Consider the following 11,841-nt stretch of genomic DNA (forward strand, 5'->3'; position numbering starts at 1 on the left):
CGTGCCAATGGAAGTATACTGCAAGCTGGGAAAATAAGACAAAATGAAGGAAAACTGCCAGGCTTCTTAGACTCTACATGGTCGACCATATTCAGCTATGAATATGCATTACTCTTTAAGACAAGAGAGGAAGGACTCTGAAGATGCTTTAGAGATCATCAGGGCTGCCACACCCACCCAAGGACCAGAGAGCAGGGATGGGGTCGGGGAACAGGTCCACTCGACTTCAGTTTCAAAGTGAAGTGCAGTCGCTCAGTCGTGTCCGACTCTTTGCGACCCCATGGACTGTAGCCTATCAAGCTCCTCCATCCATGGGATTTTCCAGGCAAGAGTGTGGGAGTGGATTGCCATTTCCTTCTCCAGTTTCAAAAGGTGGCCAAAACCCAGGGCAGCTATGAGAGCATAGCTGCCTGACATAGCCATAGACAATTCATAATAAATGAGTATGATTGATTGTGTTCAAATAAAAGTTTATGATCACTGAAATATGAATATCAAATAATTTAACTTATAAAATATACTTTTTTGGATTTTTTCCTAACATTGTAAAATATAAAATCTATTCTTCATTTATGTGGCATATACGAACAGGTTGCAGGCCCAATTTGACTCAAGGGCTGTAGTGTGGTGACCCCTGCTTTAAATTTTCACGTGGATTTTAGAATCAACTTGTCTTATCTATAAAAATTTATGTCACTATTTTATATGGGATTGCCTTAACTCTATTGATGAATTTGAGAATAAATGACATCTTAACTGTATTGAATATTTCAACACATGAACATAGTATGTGTCTCAATTTATAGACCTTCTTTGATTGCTTTCATCTCTGTTTACAGTTTTTAGCGTATAGATCCTATGCATATTTCATTAGGTTTTTAACATAGTCAGTGATTACCTAGTAGATAGATCTAATTACCTATTAGATGTCAGTAGTACGCATACCCCCATTGTGACAACCAAAAATGCCTTCAGACATTATGAACCCCTGGTTAAGAATTATATTTATATTTGTATATATATATATAATCACTTATATATATAATATAATACTTTAAATTATTATATTATATTATACATGTAATATAGTGTTATATTATATTAAAGTATTATATATATATAAGTGGAAAATTCTGAAAGAGATGGGAATACCAGACCACCTGACCTGCCTCCTGAGAAACTTAGGTTAGGAAACAATGGTTAGAACTGGACATGGAACAACAGACTGGTGGTTCCAAATACGAAAAGGAGTACGTCAAGACTGTATATTGTCACCCTGCTTATTTAACTTCTATGCAGAGTACATCATGAGAAACGCTGGGCTGGAAGAAGCACAAGCTGGAATCAAGATTGCTGGGAGAAATATCAATAACCTCAGATATGCACATGACACTACCCTTATGGCAGAAAGTGAAGAGGAACTAAAAAGCCTCTTGAGGAAAGTGAAACAGGAGAGCAAAAAAGTTGGCTTAAAGCTCAGCGTTCAGAAAACAAAGATCATGGCATCTGGTCCCATCACTCCATGGGAAATAGATGGGGAAACAGTGTCAGACTTTATTTTTTTGGATCCAAAATGACTGGAGAGGGTGATTGCAGCCATGAAATTAAAAGACACTTACTGCTTGGAAGAAAAGTTATGACCAACCTAGACAGCATATTCAAAAGCAGAGACATTACTTTGCCAACAAAGGTCCATCTAGTCAAGGCTATGGTTTTTCCAGTAGTCATGTATGGATGTGAGAGTTGGACTGTGAAGAAAGCTGAGTGCCGAAGAACTGATGCTTTTGAACTGTGGTGTTGGAGAAGACTCTTGAAAATCCCATGGGCTGCAAGGAGATCCAACCAGTCCATTCCAAAGGAGATCAGTCCTGGGTGTCTTTGGAAGAAATGATGCTAAAGCTGAAACTCAGTACTTGTCTCATGCGAAGAGTTGACTCATTGGAAAAGACTCTGATGCTGGGAGGAATTGGGGGCAGGAGGAAAAGGGGACGACAGAGGATGAGATGGCTGTATGGCATCACCAACTCGATGGATGTGAGTTTGCGTGAATTCCAGGAGTTGGCGATGGACAGGGAGGCCTGGCATGCTGCAGTTCATGGGGTCTCAAAGAGTCGGACACGGCTGAGTGACTAAACTGAACTGAATTGAATAAATAATACTCTTTCAAATATAGAAGTATATTTCATTTCTTCAAGTTGACTTTTAACTTGCAATATTGCTCACTCATTTTTGCATTCTAGGAACTTTTTTGTAGAGTCCTAGGAACTTTCTGGGTTCCCTGGTGGCTCAGTGGTGAGGAATTCACCACCAATGCAGGAGATGTGGGTTCAATCCTAAGGTTGGGAAGATCCCTTGGAGAAGAAAACGGCAACCCACTCCAGTTTTCCTGCCTGGAAAATCTCACTAACAGAGAATTCTTGTGGTCTACAGTCCATGGGGTCACAAAAGAATCAGACATGACTCAGCAACTAAACAATAATAATGTTCTACATAGACAATCATGTTGTCTACAAACAATATTTTATTTCCTCCTTTTTCAAAATTTTTTTCCTTGACTTATTGAAATTGCTAAACTTCCAGTACAATATGGAATAAGCATCAGGAGGGCAGATATCCTTGCCTGTTTCCTTACCTTTCAGTCTTTTATTATTAAGTAGAGTTTAAGCTGCAGGGCTTTCTTGTTACCTTTAACAGCTCTTTTATATTCCTAGTTTGATATGAAATGTATTTGCTGTTGTTCAGTAGCCAAGTCATGTCCAACTTTTTGTGACACCATGGACTGCAGCCTGCCAGGCTTCCCTGTCCTTCACCATCTCCTGGAGTTTACTCAAACTCATGTTCATTGAGTCAGTGATGCCATCCAACCATCTCATCCTTTGTTGCCCCCTTCTCTTCTCACCCTCAGTCTTTCCCAGCATCAGGATTTTTTCCAACGAGTCAGATCTTCTCATCAGGTTGCCAAAGTATTGGAGCTTCAGTACAAAGTAAATAAGCCAGCATAACGCGTTCCCTTTATACTCATGAAAGTACTCAGTCCCCAAAGTTTTGATGTGAACACCTGTGCTATCAATCACATCCTCTTCTTTTTAACCCAGTGCCTCCCAAACACCGACAGAGCCTGCACAGAGCTGGATTTGGAGTTCTTAGGATCGCTTAAGAAAGACATTTTAAAAGACACAGACGTGCATGATTTGAATCTGGAGATGGGGTTCACAAGGTGGTACATGTATAAGAACTACTGCTTTAGCTCATATCGTAAAGTTTTATTTCCTATAGTCCATAGCAATAGCCTTTAAGGCAAAATGAATTTTGAAATATATAGAGGATTTGAATATGTACAGGTAGGAAAGAGCCATTCTAAGCAGACATTATAACCAGTCATAGAAACAGTGGCAGAGAAGAGTGCTTCCTGCAGTGACTTTTGCTGACTGCTGGTCCAGTTCGATGACTGATTTGCTTGGAGTGTGGGGTACAATGTGCATTTAGGAAATATCTGGGATTGGACTGCAGAGGGCCTTGCATGTCAAGTACATTCAGGTTCATTGCCCAGGTAAAAGGGAGTCAGTGGAGGTTTTCAAAATGAATAAAGACATGATAGAATTACGGGCCAAGAACCATACATCTAACTGCTAACTGTAATAATAACTGATGTGCTGTGAATGAATGTGAGAGACAGAAGGCAAGGTCAACATATGAGAGAAAACAAAGATCAGAGGTGGCACTGGGGAGTATATCCTGGACACTAGAAGGTGAGGAGGAGGAGGAGGAGGAGACTTGGAGACAATTTCATTTGAGTCACAGATCTCAACTTTTAAGGCCAACTATCCAGTTTAAGTGGGAATCAGTGTTTTAATTTATAAAATCAAAAATCCACCCTTAAGATTTATTCAGTGAAGAATATCCTGCGGATATATATTAGATAAATGTGCTAACATTTCAAATGTAAATTTAATTTGCAGTATCTCATTTCTCTATAACTTTTTGAAGAGTTCTCAGTCCTTTATTAAATTGCATCAGAATAAATGAATTAAGAACTTGGATTACTTTCTAGTTCGAGACCTATATGTAATTACCCTCTGTTGTCTTACATTATTGCTTTTTTACCTATGCTATTTCTTAACTTTAACGTTGTATTTCTCATTACCCTGTACCTACACTTAAGGAAATATAACCAGAACTAACTTCTAGGACAGTTTGTGAGAATTTGAGGACTTGAGGGACATTTTTAATGACAATTTTTCCAAAGGATAGAAATACAGCAAAGTATGACAGAGGCATTCCTCTAATATACCTGTCAATAAACTCTGGAAGAAGGCAATGGCACCCCACTCCAGCACTCTTGCCTAGAAAATCCCATGGATGGAGGAGCCTGGAAGGCTGCAGTCCACGGGGTCACTGAGGGTCAGACACAACTCAGCGACTTCACTTTCACTTTTCACTTTCATGCACTGGAGAAGAAAATGGCAACCCACTCCAGTGTTCTTGCCTGGAGAATCCCAGAGACGGGGGAGCCTGGTGGGCTGCCGTCTATGGGGTCGCACAGAGTCGGACACGACTGAAGTGACTCAGGAGCAGCAATAAACTCTAAGTCTTCATTCACAATATGTCTCTATTTTCTGACTGATTGTTTCTCACTTTATGAAGGAGAATTCAACCTTCACATTTTACCATAGCTTTGATTATATGAGCAGTAATGATTTTGATGCTATCCCCTAAGGTTTTTTGTTTTTGTTGTTGTTGTTCCAGGTCCATTTGCTTTTCCTCTTGGGGGCAAGGAAGCAGGCAGGGAAAAATCGTATTTCCCTTTATCTTTCTTCCTTCAGATACAGCTCGTGGCCAGGAGGGCCAGTAGGGAAGGTGAATGTGTAGGGATAACCAACCTTCATTGGTTCCATTTTGTGAATGAATAAAAGTTACCAGTTCAAAAGTTTATAAAACTAGCTTCTTTCACAATCACCCAAAAGTAGAAACAATCCAGAAGTACTTTAACAGATGAGTGGTTTAACAAAGCATGGTACTTCCAAACAGTGGAATACTATTCTTTAACAAAAGGAACAAACCATTGATTCATGTGACAACATAGATATAAAATAAATGGATAAAGTTTAATGCATTTTAATACTAAGATTGCTGGGAGGTGATGGAATTCCAGTTGAACTATTTCAAATCCTGAAAGATTTATGCAGTTAAAGTGCTGCACTCAATTTGTCAGCAATTTGGAAAACTCAGTAGTGGCCACAGGACTGGATAAGGTCAGTTTTCATTCTAATCCTAAAGAAGGGCAATGTCAAAGAATGTTCCAATTACCAATTGCACTCATTTCATGTGCTTGTAAGGTTATGCTCAAAATCCTTCAAGATAGGCATTAGCAGTATATGAACTGAGAACTTCCAAAAATACAAGGTGAGTTTAGAAAAGGCAGAGGAACCAGGGGCAAATTGCCAACATTCATTGGATCATAGAGAAAGCAAGGTAATTCCAGAAAAACACCTACTTCTGCTTCATTGATTATGTTAAATTTTTTGACTGTGTGGATCACAATTGTAGAAAATTCTTAAAGAGATGGCACTACCAGACCACCTTACCTGTCTCCTCAGAAACGTATATGTGGGTCAAGAAGCAACAGTTAGAACCAGACTTGGAACAACAGACTGTTTCCAAATTGGGAAAGGAATACTTCAGGGTTGTATATTTTCACCTTGTTTATTTAACTTATATGCAGAGAATATCATGCAAAATGTCAGACTGGATGAATCACAAGCTGCTAGAATCAAGAGAGCTTGGAGAAATTTCAGCAATCTCAGATTTGCAGATGATACCACTCTAATGGCAGAAAGTGAAGAGGAACTAAAGAACCTCTTGATGAACGTGAAAGAGGAGAATGAAAAAGCTGGCCTAAAACCGACATTCAAAAAACTAAGATCATAGCATCCAGTCCCCTTGCTTCATGGCAAACAGACAGTAAAAAAAAAATGGAAACAGTGACAGAATTTTTTTGGGGGGAGGGGGGCTCCAAAATCAGTGTGGATGGTGACTTCAGTCATGAAATCAAAAGATGCTAGCTCCTTGGAAAAATCTATAACAAACATAGACAACGTATCAAAAAGCAGAGACATCACTTTACTTATAAAGGTCCATCTAGTCAAAGCTATGGTTTTCCCCTGTAGTTATGTATGGATGTGAGAGTTGGGCCTTGAAGAAGGTTGAAGAATTGATGTTTTTAGACCGTGGTGCTGGAGAAGACTCTTGAGAGTCCCTTGGATAGCAAGGAGATCATACCAGTCAATCCTAAAGGAAATCAACCCTGAATATTCATTGAAAGGACTGATGCTGAAGCTGAAGCTCCAGTATTTTGGCCACCTGATGTGAAGAGCTGACCCTTTGGAAAAGACCCTGATGCTGGGAAAGACTGAGGGCAAGAGAAGAAGGGGTAACCGTATGAGACGGTTGGATGGCATCACTGACTCAATGGACATGAGTTTGAGCAAACTTTGGGGGATAGTGAAGGGCAGGGAAGCCTGTGCTTCAGTCCATGTGGTTGCAAATAGTCAGACATGACTTAGTGACTGAACAACAAATACAGTTTGTGGTAATTATGCCTCCTCACTACCTACTGCGAATCCTGCAGGTAACCATGGAAACCAGGCTGAGCAACAATGGACATAATGTTGAAAAATACTATAGACAATGGACAGCAAGGCTGGACGTCTAGACCAAGACTTTTAGAAGGGTGCTTGTAGGTAATAGAGAGTGTTGCACAGATTTGACCAGAAAAATATGCCTGTCAAGCCATAGCTTATACAAAAAATTGTTTTTTTCAGCTATTCCTAGGATACACTAAAGAAGCTAAAAGTAGTATGATGAATTAATAAATTATTATAAGTGTTTGAATTAAAGAATATGAGCAGACAGTAGGAGGGCAAAAGAAGAAATTGATTTTTACAAGAAGGATTTATAAGGAAATAGATTAACATGGGAGTACTCAAAGTCTGCAATAACTGAAAGGCATCTGAAGAATGATCCTATATTTTAGAGACTGAGAAAAGAGGAAAAAGAAGCCTTCAGGGGCAATTACTTTCAGAAATGACAATGATTTTTACTCCGAAAACATTTGCAGTGTTTACTGCCAACAGAAATAGAGAACCCAATAGGAGCTAGACAGAAAGTGCATACCTGGGGCACACAATCTTTGTTGTGGTGGAGGTGGCACACGTTCCATTTTCCTCCTCTTTCACTGAGGGATAAGGTTCATCTGGTCTTTCCCTCTGGAAAGTCACAAAAACGTTTGTGACAAGATTGGGAGGGATGGGTAAGACCTGGACACAGTGGCAGAGAGCAGGTCTTCCTCCCTGCATACTCCTCTGACTTCATCAGAGCAGCACCTGCCTAGTCTTCCCACCCCTCTCAGAGAATTACAAGGTCTTTAGAACCAGGTGAGCTGCAACACTTTGTCCTCAAGTGGTGTTCTCTGCTCTGAGTACCCCCGCTGCCAGAAAGGGAAACAGGCAACACCACAGATGCAGGAATCAGTAACACTCAAAATTCTGAAAACTAATGTGTCACTTTGCTGTCTATCCAGTCTTTATGACCATTGTCTTAGAATCAAGGATTCAAGACAAGATGTGGACAATGACTAGAGTCACTCTGACTCACACCCCCAGCACTCAGGGACAGCACAAAGCTGTGAGATATGTTCACAACAACTTTGAAGTGAAGTTGTTTCAAGCTAATTGAAAGCACCTTTCTACCTGTGGGAGTGCCCAGGATCCCGAGTGTCCAGGATACTATGAACCCAAGATCCCTTCCTATGCATGGTATTGTACAATCTCCTGTTTGCTTTTTTGTAACTATTGGTTTTAAGTAAAGTATGTCTTTTTGCCCTATTGTTTTTACTGAAAGACATTTTTTTAAATTTTTTTTTTAATTTTTTCTTATTGTTTTACTTTATTTTACTTTACAATACTGTATTGGTTTTGCCATACATTGTCATGAATCCACCACGGGTGTACATGCGTTCCCAAACACGCACCCCCCTCCCACCTCCCTCCCCATAACATCCCCCTGGGTCATTCCCATGCACCAGCCCCAAGCATGCTGTATCCTGCATCAGACATAGACTGGCGATTCGATTCTTACATGATAGTATACATGTTACCATGCCATTCTCCCAAATCTTCCCACCCTCTCCCTCTCCCTCTGAGTCCAAAAGTCCATTATACACATCTGTGTCTTTTTTGCTGTCCCGCATACAGGGTCGTGAAAGACAATTTTTAAGTCAAGTTTGTCAGTCTCCAAAACGCACATCATATTGCTATGAAAAATCCCCTGAGATTTTTTTATACTACTTGCAAGGTGTTAAGCTTTATAAAAAAAATTTTTTTAATTGGAAATACACTTTTTTAATTTTACTTTACAATACTGTATTGGTTTTGCCATACATTGACATGAATCTGCGATGGGTGTACGTGAGTTCCCAATCTTGAACCCCCTTCCCACCTCCCTCCCCATATCATCTCTCTGGGTCATCCCCGTGCACCAGCCCCAAGCATCCTGTATCCTGTATCGAACCTAGACTGGCGGTTCATTTCTTACATGATAGTATACATGTTTCAATGCCATTCTCCCAAATCATCCCACCCTCTCCCTCTCCCACAGAGTCCAAAAGTCTGTTCTATACATCTGTGTCTCTTTTGCTGTCTCACATACAGGGTTATCATTACCATCTTTCTAAATTCCATATATATGTGTTAGTATACTGTATTGGTGTTTTTCTTCCTGGCTTACTTCACTCTGTATAATCGGCTCCAGTTTCATCCACCTCATTAGAACTGACTCAAATGTATTATTTTTAATGGCTGAGTAATACTCCATTGTGTATATGTACCACTGCTTTCTTATCCATTCATCTGGAAATACATTTTTATTTAGACAAATTTCACTTACATTTTTATTTAGACAAGTTTCACTTAGATTTGCAGAAGAGTTTCCAGGAGTACAAAGAGTTTCTTTATATCTATCTTTCATTCAGATTTCCCCAGTGTTACCTTACATAACCATTGCACATTTATCAATACTAAGGAATTAACATTGATACATTACTATCAACTAAAGTTTATTTGAATGTAACCCATTTTTCCACTGATTTCTCAAGACCACATACTGCATTTAGTCATCACATTTCTAAATATTTTTTAATCAGACAGTTTATCAATCTGTCTTATTTCTCTTGATGCTTTTGAAGAATACTGGTCAGGTATCTTGTAAAATGTCCTTCAGTTTGGGTTTGTCTATTGTTGTCCCTTGATTAGATGGAGTTTGGAAAAATTGGAGGGAGAATTTATTTTTATAAAAATACAGTAAGGGTGATTTGCCTGTCTCATCACATTTTATCAGAAGATGTATGATGTCAAAATGATTTGTTACTGGCAACCTTAATTTGGTCACTAGGTTAATTGGTGTCTGCCCATATTTTCTGCTCTAAAGTCATTATTTTTTCCTTTCTGTTCTCTATTTATTAGAAGACAGTCACAGTCCAGCCCACACTTAACAGAGGGGAATTTACCTTCACCTCCTGGAGAGAGAAATAACAAAGAACTTGCAGACATATGTCACAATCACCATAGTAATTAATAAATATTTGGCATTCATCCATGGATATTGCCTGCAACAATGTAACTGTGATGTTCTAGTGGTAATTTCCGGTTTTCCTCATTCTGCCCACATTTATTAATTGGAATTCTTCTGTAAGGAAGCTTTTTCCCTTTCCCTCTTTTTATTTACCTAGTTATTGGAGATGGAATTGAACTCTAAATAGATTAAAGAGCAAAAGTAAGAAAAAAAAAAAAAGCTAACCTAAGGATAGGGAAAACCATATAAATACACCAAAAACATTAAAGACAATTAACATTTTCAATCAACAGTTGATACCCATAGAGTGTTTTAAAACACTTTAACAGACAGGGAACAACATGTATGAAGCATACTGTAAGTTTTTGAGATATATGTAAAAGACAATGAATCAAAGTCTAAAATAGGCAGGAGAAGAAGGGGACAACCAAGGATGAGATGGCTGGATGTCATCACTGACTCAATGGATGTAAGTCTGAGTGAACTCCAGGAGTTGGTGATGGACAGGGAGGCCTGGCGTGCTGCGATTCATGGGGTCACAAAGAGTCGGACACGACCGAGCAGCTGAACTGAACTGAACTGAAAATACCCAAAAATTCTTACAAATGAACTACCAAGATGATGACAACAACAAGATGACAACAAATAACAACACAAAAGCAACAAAGTTAAGGAGTTCTTATTTTTAAAAATCAACAAAGGATATGAATGGGCAATAACAAGAAAACTACTTTAAAATTCCATTTGATAAACTAAGATAAGTAAATTAAAGCAATGAGATACAAGGATTCTTGTCAGTCAACCTTGAGGATGTGAGTTACAATATGCATGTGGATCCTCTGTTCTAGCTCAGCTTGAAGAAGACTGTTGACACACAAGTTGGAATGACTCTGATACCCAACCTTGAAAAATGCTTCAGAATGACAGAATTCCCTTTGTAGAAATGACAAAGGACGTATCAGGGTTTTGCACTTAGACCAACAACTGAAGATTGTTAGCCTAGAAAATTCTGAGAAGACAACTATGGTTCTTGCTTGTGGTTTTTTTATTTCAGTCATCAACATGCACCTGAGGTTGTTTGAACTGGTCAAGAACTACATGAACACAATAGGAAAACATACAGTTAGACAAGGCACAATTTATCCTGTCAGCAAGGTATATAAGAAGCATCAAACCCTTCTTTGCCCATTGCCAAGTTATCATTGCATATCTTGCCACCAAGAATTCAAAGTAGGTAGAAGTGGGTGCATGGGAAAACCTTCAGAAGGAGTGGCTAGAGACTGCTAAGGTGCTCAGACACCATCGAGAGAAATTGGAGGCTAGTAGCTGTGATCACCAGAAGGACTCACCTATGCCAGAAAGATCAGAATGTAGGAGGAAGTTGGCTGAACAAAGTCAAAATTTTAGTCAAAAGAAATCCATGGGGTCAGAAGCAAAAGGTGTGCCAAAGGTAATCTTGCTGTGTGGGGCAGATTTATTGGGGTCCTTTGGTGATCCCAACCTGTGGAAGAATGAGGATTTCACCCAAATTGTAAGAAAGTATGAGCTCATAGGTATTACTCAGGCTGACACTGTTGTTCAGAAATTCATCTGTGAACCAGATGTTCTGTGAAAACATCAGAACAATATTTTTCTGGTGAATGAATGGATCACCAATGACATCTTATTCACAAAGACCCAGCAAGCCCTCAGAAGGAGTTAGAGCATTCACTATTTGGTACTAGATCTTGTCCAAGAGTATACTGAAAAGCATAATTTTTATGAATCCAAGAGTGAAGAGAGGCATTTGGGGATGATACTGGCTCCTTTGCAGAAAAATAGTGCAGATTCTAAGTCATAAAAAATTCTACAGCATGATATTTTGGATTTCCTTTGGGGAATTTGAGACAATCAAAGTGTTAGTAACTAGGGGAAAGAATTGTGATCCTGTTACTTAAACTAAAACTTAAAAGTTTGATAAAAATCAGTAGTAAATCAAAATCAGTTTTGTCTGTCTATCAGAAGTTGCCACGGTGAATGTTTTCAATATGGTCTCTCTTTTTCAGGATGTACAAATCCTTTTATCTCTATTTTTGTCTTTCCAGCTGTGTTGGGGTATAATTGACATACAGCACTGCCTAAGCTCTGTATATTGTCACCCTGCTTACTTAACATATATGCAGAGTACATCATGAGAAACGCTGGGCTGGAAGAAGCACAGGCTGGAATCAAGAT

At 39.1% G+C, this 11,841-nt stretch overlaps 1 pseudogene; it reads left to right on the forward strand.

Annotated features, from left to right (window-relative positions):
- The window catches only part of LOC138432344 (nicotinamide/nicotinic acid mononucleotide adenylyltransferase 1 pseudogene), a 33,636-nt pseudogene extending 22,169 nt beyond the window's left edge, over positions 1–11,467 (forward strand).
- Positions 11,468–11,841: the final 374 nt, after the last annotated feature.

Source organism: Ovis canadensis, chromosome 2, assembly GCF_042477335.2.
Source record: "Ovis canadensis isolate MfBH-ARS-UI-01 breed Bighorn chromosome 2, ARS-UI_OviCan_v2, whole genome shotgun sequence".
Taxonomy (NCBI): Eukaryota; Metazoa; Chordata; class Mammalia; order Artiodactyla; family Bovidae; genus Ovis; species Ovis canadensis.